This window comes from Erpetoichthys calabaricus, chromosome 2, assembly GCF_900747795.2.
Source record: "Erpetoichthys calabaricus chromosome 2, fErpCal1.3, whole genome shotgun sequence".
Taxonomy (NCBI): domain Eukaryota; kingdom Metazoa; phylum Chordata; class Cladistia; order Polypteriformes; family Polypteridae; genus Erpetoichthys; species Erpetoichthys calabaricus.
The window spans coordinates 266,568,822-266,587,007 of NC_041395.2; the positions used below are offsets into that span (position 1 = coordinate 266,568,822).

General features: G+C 37.8%; 1 non-coding gene across 1 annotated transcript; it reads right to left on the reverse strand.

Moving 5' to 3' along the window:
* Positions 1–6,896: 6,896 nt before the first annotated feature.
* trnad-guc (transfer RNA aspartic acid (anticodon GUC)) lies at positions 6,897–6,968 on the reverse strand. Its single transcript has one exon. It is a non-coding gene; the product is annotated as a tRNA-Asp (tRNA).
* Positions 6,969–18,186: the final 11,218 nt, after the last annotated feature.

Genomic DNA, 18,186 nt, shown 5'->3' on the forward strand with positions numbered 1-18,186 from the left:
CCCTCAGCATCCTCTCAGAGTATTACATTAAATGGTTCCTTAATGCCAACCCAGAGAAGACACAGGTCTGTATCTCCCATCTTGACAACAGACAAGCAAACACAACTCTAGACATCAGATGGAACCAAACATCCTGTTTACTTAGGCATCACCCTCGACAGGACACTCTCTTTTAAAGAGCATATTCTTTAACTCAAAAAGAAGATATACAGCAGGAATACTCTCCTTAGCAAACACATCCTGGGGAGCCGACACTAAGTCCCTGCGATCAATGACCATGAATCTGAATCTTGGATAAAAAATTCATTAAAATTTCTTGTCTTGTCCAGTAAAAGGTTGTGAATAAATAATTTCATGACAGCATCAGGTTCAAAGGTAAGAATCAATCCTGGATGGTGTGCCAGTCCATGATACTGCACACTTGCACAACAGCATACCTGTCCAATCTAGAATCACCTGTTAACCTAACTGATGTGTCTTAGGGAAGAGGTGGAGGAAAAGCAAATGCAGACACTGAAGAGAGTGCAAGCCTCCTGGAGCTGTGTAGTCTATTGTGCTACTTTGTTGTTGATCTTGCTATTCTTTTTTTATGACACAATCACGTCCAGCTACTGTATCCGTCAAATACAATGCATAAACACAGCTGTAGATATCTATGTACCATTTATTACAAAAGGCAGCCAATTCAGAACATTTAAATATATCAAGTAACAACTGTTTAAAAACCGTTCAAGTGCAGATGGGATGGCATGAATTCAAGAATAATAAAATATTACAGTACATTGTCAAGTGAACTGGCACCACACAGCTGGTTAACCAAGGAGTCTGAAATTCAACTTTTTCATTCACCTGATCTCATAAGATGTAATTTATGTCTTTTTTATCATCACTGTTCTTATTACTGAAATGTTACAGTTTCTTTATAAAATGATTGCACAATAGACAAATAATTTTAACTCTCAAACAAATGTACTGCTTAAAAAGAGCAAAGCAAAAACATATATAGAAGCTGGCAATACTTAAAATGAAAATATGTATTAACAAAGCAGCGAAAGGGGTCTAATGGACAGAAATACACCTAAATACATACATATGTCAATTATAAAAAAAAATAATCCTATAATAGTATGTAATTAATTGTGATTAATCGCATCTAACATTAAAACATATAATTATAAAATAAATACATAAACCGTGAAGTAAATACACACTGAATCATAACATTTTAATGGCATAGTTTAAATTTAATGACATAAATCCTGACCTTTCAACAAAACATTACTTGAGCAAGTACAACCTCAATTTGAATTCCCTCCTAAAGGCAAGTTGAAAAAAAAGCATTAAGAAAATGAGGCCAATGTATTAATCCTCAGACTAGCATAGCATATGAGACACAGATGTGAAAGAAGCACAAGATACACAAAAAAGGCTTGGGGAACCACCCCATATATTTTTATATTCTCTTAGTAAATTGTGGTTTTGTCACCGAGTAGTCTATGAGAACTGAGTCCAAAAAGTGACTGGAAGGGATAGGCAAGTGGTTGGGTTTAGGGTTTATAGGTGGTGGGGAGGGAGAGGAGGGTCCAGTAGGGAACAGGCGGAAGTTAGGAGGGAATGGTCTGGAGGTGAAAGTGGAATTTGGTTCTGCATACATATATATATATATATATATATATATATATATATATATATATATATATATATATATATATATATACTGTATATATAGTTAAGCTTGGGTCACAAAGTTGCACAGGAGAACAGAGAAGGTTTTCCATCCATCCATTTTCCAACCCGCTTAATCCGGACACAGGGTCTGTTGGAGCCATTCCCAGCCAGCACAGTGCACAAGGCAGGAACTAATCCCGGGCAGGGCGCCAACCCACCGCAGGACACACACACACACACACACCCACACACCAATCACACACTAGGGCCAAATTAGAATCGCCAATCCACCTAACCTGCATGTCTTTGGACTGTGGGAGGAAACCGGAGCACCCAGAGAAAACCCATGCAGACACGGGGAGAACATGCAAACTCCACGCAGGGAGGACCCGGGAAACGAACCCAGGTCTCCTTACTACGAGGCTGCAGCGCTACCACTGCGCCACCGTGCTGCCCGAGAAGGTTTTCCAGGGAGTAAAAACTTTATTGCTGCGCTGGCAGATACAAACACAAGACCCTTTCAGAGGAAATCTACACTCACAGGAAACAGCTGTCAAATGTGATGGCCCGGCCCCTTACTCCAGGTCAAAAGAACACAAAGTCTTCCTCTTCAGCTTGGGAGCAACAACCAGAGCAGAGAGGGTCTGGGGGAGAGAGGACAGGAGAGTGAGACATTAGGATGGGTGCAGCTCGATCTTTTAAATGTTCGAAGCCACCTGCAAGCCTGCAACTGATCCCACATAGAGGAGGAGGAAGAGTGTGCAAGAGAGTGTTTATTTCCTATTAAAACACTGTGTAAGAGGGAGTTTCTGAATAACTGCCATGTTTCTGAGCAGCGCCGGTCACAATATATATATTGTAAATGCCACACAAGCTGGACAGGCATCCCAAGGAGAAGGGGATCAGACCCAGAAAAAAGGGCCAGAAAGAATGGCCCATCGGAAGTGGAAGATGTCCCTAGGGACTTTCACTCTCCCAGCACACTAGATGGCTGCAGCCCCAGATATCGTTGCCCAGTAGAGAGCCAGCAGGGCATGCTGGGAGATGTAGTCCAGCAGAGCAGCCCTGATGGGGTCAGTACTTGCTGCAAGAGGGCGCTGTAGGGAGACATGCTCCCTGCTGTGTGGGACTTCAGCATGACCCGGAAGTACTTCCAACAGGCAGCATTCCTGGCACCGGAAGTACTCCCGGGTCCTTAATAAAAGGGACCACACTCCTTTATTCAGGCAAGTTGGAGCTGGGAGGACAGAGAGCAACACTCAATTGGAGGAGGGTAGTGCAGTGGTGAGGGAAAAATCTCTGCTTGTATTACATTGGAGGTATTGTGGTGTATAAAAAACATCCTTTATTTGAACACGGGACTCTTGGTGTGTTCGTATTGGGGTTTGGGGCTCGCTGACACCCCGGTTTCTATCATAATATATAATATACATATATATATATATATATATATATATATATATATATATATATATATATTTTTATATATATACAGTAATCCCTCCTCCATCGCGGGGGTTGCGTTCCAGAGCCACCCGCGAAATAAGAAAATCCGTGAAGTAGAAACCATATGTTTATATGGTTAATTTTATATTGTCATGCTTGGGTCACAGATTTGCGCAGAAACACAGGAGGTTGTAGAGAGACAGGAACGTTATTCAAACACTGCAAACAAACATTTGTCTCTTTTTTAAAAGTTTAAATGGTGCTCAATGACAAGACAGAGATGACAGTTCCGGTGCTCCATGACAAGACAGAGATGACAGTTCTGTCTCACAATTAAAAGAATGCAAACATATCTTCCTCTTCAAAGGTGTGCGTGTCAGGAGCAGATGTCAGAGAGATAGCCCTATTGATTTGTTTGCTCTTCTCTGTTTGGCTTTTAAGTATGCGAAGCACCGCGGCACAAACCTGTTGAAGGCGGCAGCTCACACCCCCTCCGTCAGGAGCAGAGAGAGAGAGAGAGAGATAAAGAGAGACAGAGAACAAACAGTCAAAAATCAATACGTGCCCTTTGAGCTATTAAGTATGCGAAGCACCGAGCAGCATGTCGTTTCAGGAAGCAGCTGCACAAAAGATAGCAACGTGAAGATAATCTTTCAGCATTTTTAGACGAGCGTCCCTATAGTCTAGGTGTGCTAACAGCCCCCCTGCTCAATCCCCCTACGTCAGGATCAGAGACAGTCAGCGCAAGAGAGAGAGAGAGAAAATAAGTTGGGTAGCTTCTCAGCCATCTGCCAATAGCGTCCCTTGTATGAAATCAACTGGGCAAACCAACTGAGGAAGCATGTACCAGAAATTAAAAGACCCATTGTCCGCAGAAATCCACGAACCAGCAAAAAATCCGCGATATATATTTAAATATGCTTACATATAAAATCCGCGATGGAGTGAAGCCGCGAAAGACGAAGCGCGATATAGCGAGGGATCACTGTATATATATATATATATATATATATATATATATATATATATATATATATATATATATATATATATATATATATATATATATATATATATATAATACAAACAAGCAAAACATCCATGCAGGTTTAAGAATGAGATATGGTGTACAAGGTATAGCAGGCTGGACCAGCAATGGACAAGAGTGGAATATCAGAGCCAGCCACCTACATAATTCTGGGTCAGCTCTCTTTGACGAAAGAAAAATGAAACATAAACAGTAAACTAACAGTGACACATAATGTTAGATTAGGGCAGACAACTGAGTTATAGTATTACCTTTTATCTTGTGTCAAACATAAACCACTTCAAGTAATACAAAAGAGGCAGTCTGTTCTAAAACATCCAAGAAACTGGTAACTACCAGGAGAAAATGACGAAAGCATCCAATCACAATTGATATGTGGCCTATTAACAGAAAATGACTGAATTTATTTAACTTTCTAAAACAGAAAACTTAATACAAATAAATGACCACATTTATTTCTAGTTTGTTTTGAATGTGGGACAAAAAAGGAAATATATTTATTTATTATTCTGTATCCTCACTATTAAACATGAAGATTATTGCATTCGGTGAGATTTACACATTTTGAGATCAAAAGTTAGCTCAATCTCATTAAAACATTAGATCTCTCATCATTCTGTTGAAAAATCCTATAAAGTTTTAGTCGTTTGAAATTGTGCTGAAGGGAATGAGACTTCAGGATTTTTATGTTTAACTCCCACTCTGACTCTGGAATGAATGAGTTCAATGATTTCTGTTGTTTTCGTATCTCTTGTGAATGTGCATGCTATCGTCATTTCCTTCTGGTGGTTACCCGTTTGTTTCAGTTTGTGGAAATGATAGGCCTTCTGGTATTATTTGACACAGTGTATGTTACACTAAGGTAACACCATAACCCAGTTATGTAATTTAACATTCCATGTTACTGTTGGTTTATTGCCTTTTTTATAGAGTTTTCACCCTAATGAAAGAGAGTTGCTCCTGAAATTATTAATTGGCCGAATCTTATGTTGTACAACTGTGTTTGCTGGACCATCGTAATCTGAGAGACACAGATTTACTACTTTTTTGACGGTCATTGTTTTGTTAAGTAATTCATCACGTTGACATTTCCATCGGCCTAATCTTTTATACAAGTACACTTTATCTCATTCTTTAATCAAGCATCAGCAATTACTTTGGATAGACTTATTTATGGACTCTGTGGACAATGTATTGTCAATTGAATTGGCACCAGACAGCTAGCTAAGCTATTGAGTCTGCAATCCAACTTTTTAATTTACATGGTCTCATAAAATGCAAATAATGTTTTTATCATCATTATAATTATTGAAATGTTACACTGTCCAAAAACAACAAAACAAAAACGTAAACAGAAGTTGGAAATACGGAAATGAAAATAAGTATTAATAAGAACAGCTTGAGGAATCTCATGAACAAATAAAAACACTTAAATATAAAAATAAAATAAGCAATAACTTAAATATTCCAAAACAGGAAAATCATCCATTTAAAAAGCCCATCAGTTTAGGAATGTGACATGATGTACCAGGTACAGAAGGCTAGGCCAGCAACGTGCAGTTGTAGAACTATGAATTTCAGGGACAACTTCTTCCTCGGGGTTTGCTATGTACTCCATATGTTTAATGTTGTGTTGTTTAATATTTTTGTATTTAAGTATTTGCTCTGCTGATTAGATTCCTTTTGCTGTTATTTTTAATGCAAATTTTAATTTGACAATAGGTAAGTAAACTGTGGGTGGGTGGAAGGAACACTGACTAACTTTAACCAGCCAGGTTGCCCATTTCAATTCTAGTGTCAAACAACAAACAAATAGGCCGATGAGGGTGCAAAATCTAACGTAAACATACTTCCTGGCTTCTCTAGAAGGGTTGGTTTATAAAAGCAGGTCACAATGGAAGAGCTCCGTCCTCAAGTAAGTTCAAGTGAGATGCCATCATTCAGAGTTGTTGGATTCTTGCAGCCCTCTGGCAGTAAGGGTTAGGGTTACTTGCCCTCAAGGGGATGTCTTCTCACTGCTGTAGAAGAGAAAAGTGATGATATTGTTAGTGGCAGCACACCCTCTTGCCTCAGAAGGTGTATTGCATACCTTGCATACCTTGCATACCTTGGATGAGCCCGGAAGGTGTTTCTCTAACATGCATGCATGACAAAACATAATATGATGGTAACAATCTAACCAAAAATTATATTTAGAGAACCTGTTCTTTTACTTTAAAGTGAGAAAGCATTCAGGATTCAATGCTATGGCAAATGGCTATTAGTCATTAAAACTGTACTGTTGTTAGGCAGTGTTGCTATTCTAATCAACCAACATAATGAAGTAATGGAACTAATGTTAGAGTTGGCAAATGGAAAAACAGTCTTGTAAGTGTATGGTTCATATCAAACCATTTCATTTTTGCATACTCCTATAAACATAATAAAGGTTCAGAGTGCTTTAGTTGCACATACAGTACATTTACATTTACATCATTTAGCAGACGCTCTTATCCAGAGCGACTTACAACAGTGTGTTAGGTTTTTTTTTTTTTTCGCATACCCCTTGGGGTCAGAGCGCAGGGTCAGCCATTGTACAGCGCCCCCTGGAGCAATTAGAGGTTAAGGGCCTTGCTCAAGGGCCCAGCAGAGTAGGATCTCTTTTGGCAGTGACAGGGATTCGAACCGGCAACCTTCGGGATACCAGCGCAGATCCTTAGCCTCAGACCCACCACTCCGTCCTATAAACGTTGACCTCCCCGTCGGGGAATCAAACCCCGGTCTCCCGCGTGACAGGCGGGGATACTCACCACTATACTAACGAGGAGTTAGTATATGTTAGTATATATATGCATTCACAAAAAAATACTTAACTATTTAACAATTACATAAAGAGCATCAATACACAAATTACATTCAATAGTAAAATTGAAGTCATCTCAGTGATGAACAAAAAAGTCATGAAAATCTAAAATTAACATTAAAATTGAGATATAGCTAGTTGAAAATGGAGTAGAGGAAAACAAAAACTTGCAATTCCAAGGAAAATCAACCTCTGTGGAATCAATGATCAGCAGCAAAAAAGTCACAGTTCTGATGACATGCTGTCTCTTGGACATCCATTAACAAAAATATATGTTGGAGTACATAATGAGAAGGAGTAGTAACTATTTACTGTATGTGCAGGTGTAGTAATTTGGAGGTATTATTGGAAATGAATGCTTAATCTATCTATTTCAATAAACTCACAAAGTCTTGCATAGTGCATGTATGGAACTCCCTATAATGCATACAATATAAAAAATGATTGATCAACTCTCATGCTTATATTTTGTTTAAAGCTACCTGGAATGACAACTTAAAACTTTCAGCAGCCTACGAAAGAAACTTCAAAGTATGTGTTATTCAGATCTGGTTAAGAAATCATGAATTTGAAGCTGGATTTGTTACCTAAGTGTGGATCTGAGGGTAGTTCAGGGTATTGCTGTACTTTTTATTAGATGCTAGCCTTTTGTATTATTTAAATCAGTGTTTTCCAAACTCGGTCCTGGTGAACCCCTGTGGCTGCAGGTTTTTGTTCCAACCAGATTCCTAATCAGTGACAACACCTGATAGCACTGATCTCATTTAATTAGCTGTTTTTTTTTTCTTTTATTCAACATTCAGAAAAGCATAGCAGCATGATTTTTACATTTATAAGACATTTAGAAATATTTCTGCTTTTGCTATAGATTTAAATGCTTAACTCTCTTTTGTTGATTTTATTATACTTTGCCCTTTCTCTGTGCAGTTTTTCCCCCTTTGTTGTATCTTAATAATGACAATTTAAAACGAGCAGAGCAGACACGTTGGCAAACAACACTGAATAATCAAAGGCTGCAAGTACTTTAGCAACTGACCCACTAATGAGTAAATAATAGATTAATTAAACAATTAGAAGACCTAGAAAAGTAGAATGAAAATCAAGATGAAAATACTGTTGAAAAGAAAAAAAAATTCATTATTCCTATATAACTGCTTGGTACATTTTTTTTTAGCAAACTTAGTTTTCTAATTTCTATAGTGTTCCCTAAACACAGAACTTGGGAAATATCAGTTCACTTAATTGGCCCAGGAGTTCAATTAAAAACAGAAGCTGGTTGGAACAAAAACCTGCAGCCACAGGGGTTCACCAGGACCAAGTTTGGGGAACACTGATTTAAATCAAACATTAAAAATGAAAAAAATGGTTAAAGAAAAATAAATATTCTTCATGTTGATTTATCTCTTTTTGATCATGGAGAGTAAAAAATAAATCAATATTAAACATATATAGAACAAAATTAAAATTAGAAATGATTTCTCAACACTTTAAAATGAATAGAGGGAGTGGAAACGGAAGTTTATTATGTTGCCAGTGTAAAAGAAGGACATACTCAGCTGCTGCCTTGCAGCTCCAGACTCCCTGGTTTGAATCATGGACAGGGCATTGCCTATGTGGCATTTGCACAATCTCCCCATGTTGCAGTTGGTTTTCCACTCAGTTTTTTTTTATCTTTCTTCCATATTACAGGTTAAATTGCATTAGTCAATGGGTGGGCCTTTCTGGCAGTGTCATAAATTGGTTTGAATCCTACCTGGCAGGGATAAAATTCGTTGTTAGTTGTGGTAATTACAACTCAAAGACACATGATATCCTATATGGTGTTCCACAAGGCTCTATCCTGGGTCCGCTGCTCTTTTCAGTCTACATGCTTCCGTTAGGTCAGATTATCTCAGGGCACAACGTGAGCTACCACAGTTATGCTGATGACACACAGCTGTATTTATCAATAGCACCTGATGACCCCGATTCTCTTGATTCACTAACACAATGTCTTGCTTGTATTTCTGAATGGATGAATAGTAATTTTCTCAAACTAAATAAAGAGAAAACTGAAATTTACGAATTGGCAATAATGGATACAATGAGGTTATCAGAAATAAACTTGATGCATTAGGATTAAAAGTCAAGATGGAGGTAAAAAACTTAGGGGTAACTGTCGACTGTAACCTGGATTTTAAATTGCATATTCATCAGACCACTAGGACAGCATTTTTTCACTTAAGAAACATAGCAAAAGTTAGACCTCTTAGATCATTGAAAGATGCTGAGAAATTAGTTCACGCGTTTGTTTTCAGTCGACTAGATTACTGTAACGCACTCCTCTCAGGACTACCCAAAAAAGACATAAATCGTTTGCAACTAGTGCAGAATGCAGCTGCTAGAATCCTAACTAGGAAAAGAAAATCCGAGCACATTTCTCTAGTTTTGATGTCACTACACTGGTTACCTGTGTCATTCAGAATTGACTTTAAAATTCCGCTTATGGTTTATAAAGCCTTAAATAATCTCGCTCCATCTTATATATCAGAATGTCTCACACCCTATATTCCAAATCGTAACCTTAGATCCTCAAATGAGTGTCTCCTCACCAAGAGAATTCCAAGAGCAAAACTTAAAAGAAGTGGTGAGGCGGCCTTCTGCTGTTATGCACCTAAAATCTGGAATAGCCTGCCAATAGGAATTCGCCAGGTTAATACAGTGGAGCACTTTAAAAAACTGCTGAAAACACATTATTTTAACATGGCCTTCTCATAACTTCACTTTAATTTAATCCTGATACTCTGTATATTCAATTCATTATAATAACTATTCATGGTGGTTCTAAAATCCGTACTAACCCCTACTCTCTCTTCTGTTTCTTTTTACGGTTTCTTTGTGGTGGAGGCCTGCGCCACCACAATCTACTCAAAGCATCATGACGTTCCAACATTGATGGATTAAAAGCCAGAAGTCTGCATGACCATCATCATCAAGTCCTTCTGTGGGAACCCTAAATACAAAGAGGACTGCTTCATTTATGTGAGGTAGAATGCCCAGAGGGGACTGGGCGGTCTCGTGGCCTGGAACCCCTGCAGATTTTTTTTTTTCTCCAGCCGTCTGGAGTTTTTTTTTGTTTTTTCTGTCCTCCCTGGCCATCGGACCTTACTCTTATTCTATGTTAATTAATGTTGTCTTATTTTAATTCTTACTTTGTCTTTTATTTTTATTTTTTTCATTATGTAAAGCAATTTGAGCTACATTTTTTATATGAAAATGTGCTATATAAATAAATGTTGTTGTTGTTGTTGTAAACTGGGTATGCCCTGTAAAGAAAAAGAGATCTGTCCAGGTCCAGTCGATGTCTTGTACTAAATTCTTGATGTGTCCTACCACAACCAAAAGAATGAAATAATGTGTTTCAGTAAATAGATGAATGAAAGAGTTCATGTAAAAAAAAAAAGAAAAATGATTTTGTCTGAGTTTTAGCTTATAATTATAACATTAGTAAATTAAAAAGTGGAAACAACCACATTCAAAAATAAAACCTTTATTTATGCGTGGCAAAACAAAATACAATATCTCAGAGGATAGAAGGATTCATTATGTTTTTTGAAACATAATCCACTAAAACAGGCAAGAACACAAAGCTTAAAGCAGCTCTTCTCTTATAATTAACAAAATTTCTGTTTAGTAGAAAATGAAAAAAAAAATAATAATTGAGGATATTCTACAAAGGTATGGAGATAAGAAACTGGGCCTTAATTTTTTGATTGCAAATCTGATCAAAGTCTTAATTCATTTATTCGCATCACATGTATAACATTAAATATGACAGCTGTTTCACTTCATCTCTCTATTATAAAAAAAATCCTGTGGGAGGGAATGACAAGGAGACAATCCGTGATCTTCACGTTAAAATCATGGAAGACAAATAAAAGACCCGCGAGACGAAAGAGAATGACCACGGAGCATCTCGTGGGGATATAGAAAATGAGATTCTTGCAAGACACGCCCTACTTACATGCAATATCAGAGCACGGCCAACAAAAAAAAATCAGTAGTGTAAAGGCACACAGCACACACAGATCCAAGGGTCTCAGTGCATATTAACCGTATAAAGGACAATACGTTATAAATTAAACGTCGACAACTAAAAGATCGCATTAGCGCAAACAAAAGGAAATTAATCATCAGGACCAGGTGTAGTTGAAAAAATAGTAGGAAAAAAGCGAGGTCAGAAATAAAAGGCAAAGAGCAGAAAATAATGTCTTTTTCGCCTTTGCATCATTTTATGCACAAAACATAGATTTACACAAACGCTATGAGAATCTGTGGTCCCGCAACAGTTAAAGCAACGACAAGTTTAATTTCAAAGAAAACACAATTCGGTCAGATGTATATTTATGATCACGGAGAAGTGATCACAACGCAAACAGCAGAGACACGAAGTGGCAAAAAGGACAGCGGCTGTACGGGCTTTAAAAATGATCGACGGGCAGCATAACAGCAGCTGCCCCCGCCCCTTCACAATGCGAGTAGCGTTACACGTCCTGCAAGAAAGAGATCTAACCACACCCGGGGCCATAAATAAAGGACAATTATTGTTTTTACAACGTCATGCGAGACAAGGCATTGAGCCATCATTTAAAACAAGTCGACAGACATCTAACCTAGCAGTTGTTGGATTGCTTTTGGCAGACACGCATCATGTGCTCCCAGCTCTTAAAACAACGACATGCGACAAGCAGAACAGGCAGCTCGCCAGCAGCAGAAAGACAGCAGATTATCCAACGGCATATCCTTAGCGTGCGTTCAGCCCCCCCCCTTTCACAACGCGAGCAGCGTTATACGTCTTGCAAGAAAGAGATGTAACCACGCACGGGGCCAGAAATAAAGGACAAGTATTGTTTTTACAAAAGTAAAAGTGAAAATAATGCATATGTAACAATTCCCATGAAAATAACAATCTCTTTAAATTGTATATCCGGTAAACCAAACACGGGGGTGGGCGAGCGAAGCGAGCAGGTGGCGGAGCCCCCTAGTTTTTAAAAGGAAAAAATATAAAGTCTATCAACTAGAGATACACTCTCAGAAAGGTCATCCATCCATCTATTCAATTTCAAACCTGACAGATTCAATTACTGTAATTATCACATCCCAGTAAATAGAGGTTTTTCTTTCAAAGTTTTCATTACTTTCATAGAGATTAGGAGAAATTTCAAGAAACATTTGTTTTCTTGGAACTAATTATTCCAATACAGGCTTGTATGGAGCCTCTCCAGACAGCATTATGTGCAAAGCAGTAATCAACATTTAATACAACATTAGTTCTTTATAGGGCATATGCATGCACACCACAACATACACAAGCTGAATTTACAGCATGATCATTTGTGTAGTGTAAGGCAATAAAGCTAACCACTAGACCACCACAGTCCAAGATTCAAGACAATTTAAACAATCATTATACCTTAATAAATATACGGCAAATGCTAAATATTGATGTCTCAAAATATATCTCAGAATATGTAATCTACTTTATATATGTAATACTTTACATTTATTTATAATCAATTTCATCTGCCACAAATATAGTCAAATCCTTCTCTAATGACTCAACTGATTCTAGATTATTTGCCATTAAACCTATAGATGGGGTCAACTGCAAACTTAACCAGTTTGTTATTTATATTCCCATCAAGATCATCTACTCTATATGTATTATAAAAATTAGTAGCTCTAGCATTGACCCCTGAGGGACACCACTTTTAGCGTACACACATAACACACCTAATTCTAATAAGGGTCCTCACTAAGATTCTTCACACCAAAGCTTTTTGCTTCTTATATTTTAGCCAATACTTGGCCTTGAATTTCCACTTATTTTAATTGTGTACCTAGCCTCTCATGTGGGACCTTATAAAATACCTTCTGAACATTAAGCTAAATAATACAGAAAACAGTATAGACTTCACGTAAGAAGAAACTGACACATAACAATAAACTTGAAACATTTTTTCAATAACTGCCAGGTAACTTGCTTAATCATTGTTAAGGTTATATACAGTGCATCTGACACAATGGTTTTCTTAACGTAGTCTCAACTATACATTTCTTCCCTGTTCATTATACCAAGCAGGTAATTAGAGATTGAATTGTTAGTAGAAAATTCACAGACATTGTTGTACAAACAAGGCATTTCTTGAAACTTGCATTGTATTGTACACATATGTAATGTGAATGCTAGAGGGGGTGCCACTGAGACCCAAACCCCAAACATGAACACACAAAGCGAGTCCTGGCTTTAAATAAAAGAGAGATTTATTTACAAAATACCTTTTATAACAATTAGACAGGTTGTCTCTTCCTTTCTCTCTCTCTCTCTCTCTCTCTCTCTCTCTCTCTCTCTCCCCACACTGCTACTCCTCCAAGGTGAGTGTTGCCTGTTTCAGATCTCAGCTCCGATTCACCTGGACAAGGCAGTGTGGTTTTATGGAGGACCCAGTAGTACTTCCAGTGCCAGGGCTTCGCCCATTGGAAATACTTCCAGACCATACAGAAGTCCCAAATAATAGGGTGAGTAACTCCCTGCAGTACCCCCCTAGTGGCACCCATGGACCCCAGCAGTGTTGTACTGCCGGACTACAATTCCCAGCAATTCCTGCAGGTGTCCAAGAGGGTACTGATATCCAGCGGAGCTGCCATGTTGCGTACAAGGGGAAACAATAAACAGGATCTATTGCTCTCCCCTGTCCTTCCATGTTACGGGTATCCCATCCAGGTAAAGACCCCAAATCAATTGCAGCTGGGACGCTGGTAACAGCATGTTGTCCCTCACAGTGGATAACAAATCATGTTATTGAGCATCATACACCATGGACACCAGAGCAACTGAAGTGAGAATGGACTATTTTCTGAAATGTTGCTGTGTGGAGAACACAAGCTGTAACTAAACATTGCAGTCTTAGAATCTTATAGAATATTAAAAGTAGAAATGTTTGTATTCTGCTCATTGATAAGAAAGGGAGGAAACAAGAAAGACAACAATATTTACATATTATCTGTTTTTTCCTTGATCAATACATTGCCAGAACACATCAGTGAATATTGTGTGGCACCAAGAGGACACAGTTCACAGGTTTATTGTCCGTCACTGTGGTTGCACTTCCTTTTTTTATAAAATTACCTTGATATCATGGAAGGAAAAATTTATATGTCATAGCATATTAGCATAAATAGCCATAAAAGTAATTAAAAGCTTCTGAAGCATTAGATTAAGCATAATTTAGAATGTTAAGCAAATAAGATAGGTCAAGCAAATGGTTAACTAAAAATCAGTCATATTGCATTTTCTAGTAAAAAAGGAAAATTACCAGTATTAAGATAGGAAGAATAGAACAGGACAAGAATGACGCACAGAAACTACCCGAGGACAGAAGAAGGGGGGACCAGGACACCTGTGTTCGAAGGTTAGGAAGCTGAGGAATGATACCACTGACTTAATATAGAAAAAAAAATGGTCCGGTAGGCACGTAAGAAGCCAGCTGGAACAGTGAGTCAGCAGAAACAGCAAAAGGAAGATGATGTAATGTTGGAAAGTAAAATTAGTGTATTTGTATATTAGAATACATAAATATAGACAAATATATAAGCATTAACCTTAGTGTAGATACTAATGCAAGTCAGCATTGCCAAGTAAATAATTAAATAAAAGCACATGCCATATTTCTTTTTTTAAATTAAAGCTTAGCTTTGACTACCAAATAGGCTAGGAAGGGAAAATGATGAGAGGAAGCCCATATATGGAAGAAAGGCCTTGGCCAGTGAAAGAAATAAGCGAAAACAGAAACTAAAGATGAATAATAGACAGTAGAAATACAGGGGGGCCAGCTGCAGGGAAGTCAGGAGATAATAATGGTTCCCATGGGAACTCAAGGTATCGGCCAGACAGGAGCAGAGAGGAGTCAGAGAAAAAGAGCAAATGAGCTAATCTGAGCGAGGTCAGAGTGATAAGAAGTGACTATATAAGTTTGGAGTTTTGAACTGTTCAGGGCTCAGCTCAATTTAGCTGTATTCGGTTGAGTCCGTGTTATTATTATGGTTATTTTATTGCAATAAAACTATAGATTTTGTTTGCCTATCCCGAGACTCCTAATAGCTTCATTTCAGGTAAAAAGCCTTCTGGTGACAATTTTTCGCCACGACAATATAACTTTTAAGTTCGTTATGCCCTCCGAAACTATGTAATGGGTCTCAACCTCAAATTAAAATCGTGTGTGATTAAGGTGACATTTTTAACATGATGCTGTAAACAGGAAGTCATATTTATGTCCAGAATTCCAAACAATAACCTTTAAGTACCCTTTCGAGTTTCCTGTCAGTGTCTGCTTTACCATGAGTATTATCAATATCTGCTTTGCCATGAGTATTATTTATGAGGAAGAGCTAAGACTGAAACATAGCAGCAGACAATCTGTTATATACCCAGTGTGCTTCTCCAATGTCCTGCTTAATGTGCTGTGCTGAAGAGTAAACAGTATGGAATTCATTTCAGTATGTTGTTGCACTTTGCACTAAGTAAAGACTCACAGTGTTGTAAAAAGAACTGTGAGACTGTTTAAGTATAGATCTGACATTATTAAAAAGTACAGGGCCATTCAAAATGCTCTGTCCAGCCCCTGCTTGATTGTCATATTGACATAAGGAGTTGGATGGCATTAAATTTTCTAAATTTTAATGAGAACAAGACAGAAGTCATGCTATTTAGACCCAATCGCACCAATGGGACCCCCTGCATCGACCTTTCCACTGTGGCTCAATATGAGAAATCCATGATCACAAATTTAGGTGTGAAAATGGATTCTACTTTAAAACTTGATAGCCATGTGAATGCAGTTGTAAAATCGTGCTTTTTCTAGTTGAGGCGTCTGTCAAAAATCAAGCCTGTTTTGTCTAAACACAACCTTGAAACAGTGATACATGCTTTTACCACCTCTCGTCTAGATTACTGCAATGTGCTTCTTTTTGGAATTAACCAGGGCTCCATTGCTTGCCTACAGCTGGTGGAAAATGCCGCTGCTCGATTTTTAACTGGTACAAGCAAGCATGAGCACGTTACCCCAATTTTGGCTTCCCTTCACTGGCTTCCTGTTCGTTTTTGAAACCATCTTAAGATCCTTGTATTTGTTTTAAATCCTTTAATGGCTTTGCCCCATTTTATTTGTCAGAACTGCTGCACCCTTATGTACCATCTCGCACTCTGAGGTCAGCAGATCCGATGCTTTTACGTGTTCCTAAGACACAATGCAAACTCTGAGGTGATCGGGCTTTTTCAGTTGCAGCTACAAAACTCTGGAATAATTTGCCACTGCACGTTAGGCAGGCTCCTTCACTTGCTGTCTTTAAATTCTATTTAATAACACTTTTTTACTCACTGGCCTTTAACCCAGTATGATATGTTGACTGTGTATTTTTTATTATGAATTTCTTCAGCTCTTATGAGTTTATGTGTTTCTGTTTCTTTTACCCTTTGGTTATTGTGTGTCTGATATGTTGGGTTTTATTGTACAGCACTTTGGTCAGCTTTGATGTTGTTTTTAAAGTGCTAAATAAATAAATAAATGAAAGAGCAGATTTCAAAGATTTATTTCAAACAAACTGTATAAGACAGAAACACATTCCGCACATCACTGGATAGAGGAAAGTTCAAAGTTTAAAAGCCTGCCTAAAAGTACTTGTGAATGCCACTGAGCGTTGTTTCTCGTTTATAGTATAGTAATATTTCCACTTGGAGGTCCAGCATTACCTGAACAACACCATTCCAGGACGATGAATTGCAAGAGATGGACAACGAGTTCGTGCTCATCGTCTATGGCTTCCCAGGTCTCCAGACCTTACCCCCTGTGATTTTTATCTATGGGGGTACATTAAAGAAAGAGTGTTTTTTCCACCTATGCCTGCTAATCTTCAAGATTTGCAACATCGAATTGAGGAAGCTGTGAAGCATGTGTGGCAAGAAATGGTCTGCTGTTTTGATGTTTTTTATGCTACACTTGGTACTCATTTTGAGTGAATGCAAGCCTAAGGACCATAGGACCAAACTTTGAACTTTCCTCTATCAAGTGATGTGCAGAATGTGTTTTTGTGTTATACAGTTTGTTTGAAATAAATTTTTGAAATCTGCTCTTTCATTTTGAATAGCCCGGTATTTTAAAATAAACCACTGCAAAACAACACTCCTCAATATGCTCCACACTTACAGTAAACTATGTTTGGTTTTGATTGGAATATTTAAATTGCATATTGGCACAGGAGGGTGAAGTTAAGATATTGACCTTGCATACATCAGACCTTCACAGGTTGACTATATTTTTATAGTCCCATGCTAAAGTGTCAAAATGGCTGGGACTATAATATTTCTTTAGAACATAATTGTAGTACAACATACTGTACAGTGTTAAATAAAGGCACATTTACTTTTTAAAGATCAAAGAAGACAGTCTATCAGAGAGTAAATTCAAACTGACCAGATTCAGAAATTAAAATAAATAATGGGGTATTACTTATGTAATGGAAAAAAATTAAAGGAATTTTAAAAAGACTAAATTAAATCAATTTAAAAGAATGTTTAATATTCTAGGAGGTAAATCAAAAATAATAGAACATTCAAAAAATGAAATAATACATAATGCAATGATACAAGTTGAGATGATTCAATGAAGTGACTCAAATTTAATTCCATATCTACAGCATGTCTGGAACCAACATTCTTGAACCTATGGAGACAGTATCACACAAAAGGACAAAACCAGAAGCAACTTTGTTGAAGGTAACATTTTATAGTAAACAAAATCTGAATCTGGAATCATACACAGAACAAAGAGTAACATGTTTCAAGGAGAAACCTCTTTATTAGGCAAAAACCACTAAGACTGAGAAATAAAAATGATTAATACAGCGAAACAGAAAATAAATTGACATTTATTAATACAGTAAGACGTACATTGTTGTAGGGTAGCGCTGCTGCCTCGCAGTTAGGAGACCAGGGTTCGCTTCCCGGGTCCTCCCTGCGTGGAGTTTGCATGTTCTCCCTGTGTCTGCATGGGTTTCCTCCGGGCGCTCCGGTTTTCTCCCGCAGTCCAAAGACATGCAGGTTAGGTGCATTAGCGATCCTAAATTGTCCTATGTGTGCTTGGTGTGT